General features: G+C 34.8%; 1 non-coding gene across 1 annotated transcript; it reads left to right on the top strand.

The window, feature by feature from the left end:
- The first annotated feature begins 1,227 nt into the window (after window positions 1–1,227).
- On the top strand, window positions 1,228–1,332 carry LOC114233777 (U6 spliceosomal RNA). The gene has a single exon (XR_003619930.1). It is a non-coding gene; the product is annotated as a U6 spliceosomal RNA (small nuclear RNA).
- Window positions 1,333–2,800: the final 1,468 nt, after the last annotated feature.

The raw sequence follows: 2,800 nt of genomic DNA, 5'->3' as shown, positions 1-2,800 counted from the left end.
CTCTTTAAAGATATAACAATTCAAAATGTCCTGTACATAAACTATTGGCAATAGGAAAGATAAGGATGTCCTTGACAGTAACTTCCAAAGTAATAATCCTCTGATTATTAGCAAAAGTCTATGAAGTTAGTTGGATTATGTCAAACTATTGGTTACAATTTAGAAAACAGATTCTGGTATGAACATAGGGGTTTTTTTTAATTAATTTGTTTTAAAACTCACATAAAAACTACATGTGCATTGTATGCAAATACAGCAAAGCAGGAGAAAAAAGGGATAAAAATCACTTATAATCTCAAGCATGAGCAATAACAGATGGTGAAATTTTGAATTTTGCACAGTATCTTTCAGGCAAGCAGACTTATAACGATGGAAAATAAGATGATTATCAACCCCATAAGGCATGACTACAGTTCTAGTTAAGGCAGCATTTTTCACAATCATTCTTTCCAACTGGACTTTCTGCCAACAGGTCAGCCTTGAAGATTTCTCCTGTATTGATGGACTACATATACTAGTACTCTCCAAACTTCCTGACCTATGTACCATGTAATTCCTCATGTATTTAGATTTACTAGTCATTCTAAATATATTAGCCTACATGTCAACCACATTTTATTATATGCAATAACTAAACTCATATAACTCACCCTCAAACACCTCTTGTTTAAGAAATTCAATATAAATGAATTTTGTCCAATTTGATGTTTGATACTCAATGCATTTATTTAGTTTTTTAGAACAAGAGATCCTTATTAGGCAAATGTAATCAAATACATTGAAGAGATTTTAAAACATTAAAATAATAAGTGGATAGTCATAGTAACTTTTCTTAAAGAAACAAAAAAATATTTAACCAAAATTATTCTCAGTTCTCATGTGTTGATGACAACAGGTGAAATTAAAGAATTAAAACAAATGACTTAAAAAGACTTGGTAATTGTAGTTATAGGCTTTTGGAAAACGCAAGACGATTCAATTTTTGGCAGAGCTAGTAACGTTAAGCAAAAGCAAATGCTTGGGAAAGCAAGAGTGGGTAGGCCAATGTACTAGGAGGGTAAGATGCAAGCAAAACCATCAACTGACTTAGAATTGAAATGGTTAGTACAACGCCAATTGAGACTGAAGGGAATAACATCAATTAGTAGCCAAAGAAGACCTAAGCCAGGGTATGGACAGTGGAGACGGAAACTAGTTGTAACTAAAATCCATTAGAAAGAATAAACTGTGCTCATCTTGGCAATAGATATTAAAACTGGAATGGCACAGAGAAGATTAGCATAGCCCTTGAGCAAGGATAACATGCAAAGTCATGAAATGTTCCATATTTTATTTTCAATAAAAGAACTTCCAACATGAGTTGACTGAGGTGAGAGGGAGCATAAAGTGTGGAAAGTCTGGATGACCAAGTCTTCCAGTTGGGGTAACAGGAAATACAGGGGGTGCCTTTGCAACATAGCATGGAAAATTAACATTGATAGGAAAATTAAATTTTACTATAAAACTTAGATTTGTGCACATCAAACAAGAAGTTTCAAGGAGAAACTGTGAAATTTTAAGGCAGACCATTGGAGAAATTAGAATTAGATATATTTTCTTATAGAAAACATAAATCAGAGGTTTTGGCTCAATCCAGAAGACTAAATCTGAGCTGTAGTAAATATCCATAGCATCAGGGGCAACTAGAAAGAAAAGACCGATGGGAAAAGAAGGAAGACACTCAGGATGTTGGAGCACTTAGGTGGCTAAAGAGTGGTCTTCAGGAAAGGATTGATCATGGTGCAACTACCAGAAGATTAAAGAGAAACATCTGCCCTCCATGGAAGACATCAGTAATCTTTGAGAATATAATTCAGGGGTGAACATTAGGTTCCTAAGTTTAAAAGAGAACAAGTAGTAAAGAATTTGATTCAACATAATATGTATATAGTACTGCCTCAATAAATGTAAAGATAACAGAGAATTTTAGTGCTTAATGATAACAGAAGAAATAATGGGGAATTTTTTTTTTTGTGTGTGTGTGTGTAAGACCAGACAAGGAAGGGATGCACAGATGAGTAGGAAATGATGCACATTTTAAACACAAGAAAATATACTAACAACTAGTGGCCTGGTGCATGAATTTGTGCACATTGAAAGGATATTAATTAGAAAAAATATTTTAATATTGCTATTCACCCTTTCTCTATAATAGAAGTGTCAACCAAATCCACGATCAACAATGGCAGATGAAAACACACATGCGATTGGCGCCAGCTGAGAGCTTTATACTACTACGTGTCACACAAGCGCGAGTCAACTTAGCCTTTTATAGATATAGAATAAACTTGCTTAATTAGACCTGCTTTCTGATTTAGCTAAACTTTCTCCAGCCCAGTGAAGCACCCCAACTTCTCTTTCAGGTAATTGTCAGCAACAGAGCAGTAAATATTAACATGAAGCAGATTATTATTATAGATCATGCAGGGAGAACAAAGGGTAAAATATTTAACTGCAGCAGTGTTTGACTATATTCTGCTCAGTGAGAAAACCTGAAGTCATTTTTAAGGTCCTCCATTTCTTACTTCTTTTCAGTTGAGTCAAGTTTCTAAGCTTTCTAAATCTCAGTTTTCTGGCTAATGAAAAGAAAATAGGGTTCCACTGAGTCTCCTATCTACCTACTCCAGGACTTCTATGAGGATCAAATGAGATGAGGCAGGGGAAAATGCTTCACAGATATTTGGTTACAGTGTAAAATGTTTCCACCTGGCTATAAAGCAAGTCATGTTCCTGGGCTGAAGAAACTCCAAGAAGGCTAGTC

Source organism: Eptesicus fuscus, chromosome 6 (genome assembly GCF_027574615.1).
Source record: "Eptesicus fuscus isolate TK198812 chromosome 6, DD_ASM_mEF_20220401, whole genome shotgun sequence".
In the NCBI taxonomy this organism is placed as follows: domain Eukaryota; kingdom Metazoa; phylum Chordata; class Mammalia; order Chiroptera; family Vespertilionidae; genus Eptesicus; species Eptesicus fuscus.
Note: the sequence above shows the minus strand (reverse complement) of the source record. Positions and strands in the feature narration are given on the sequence as shown.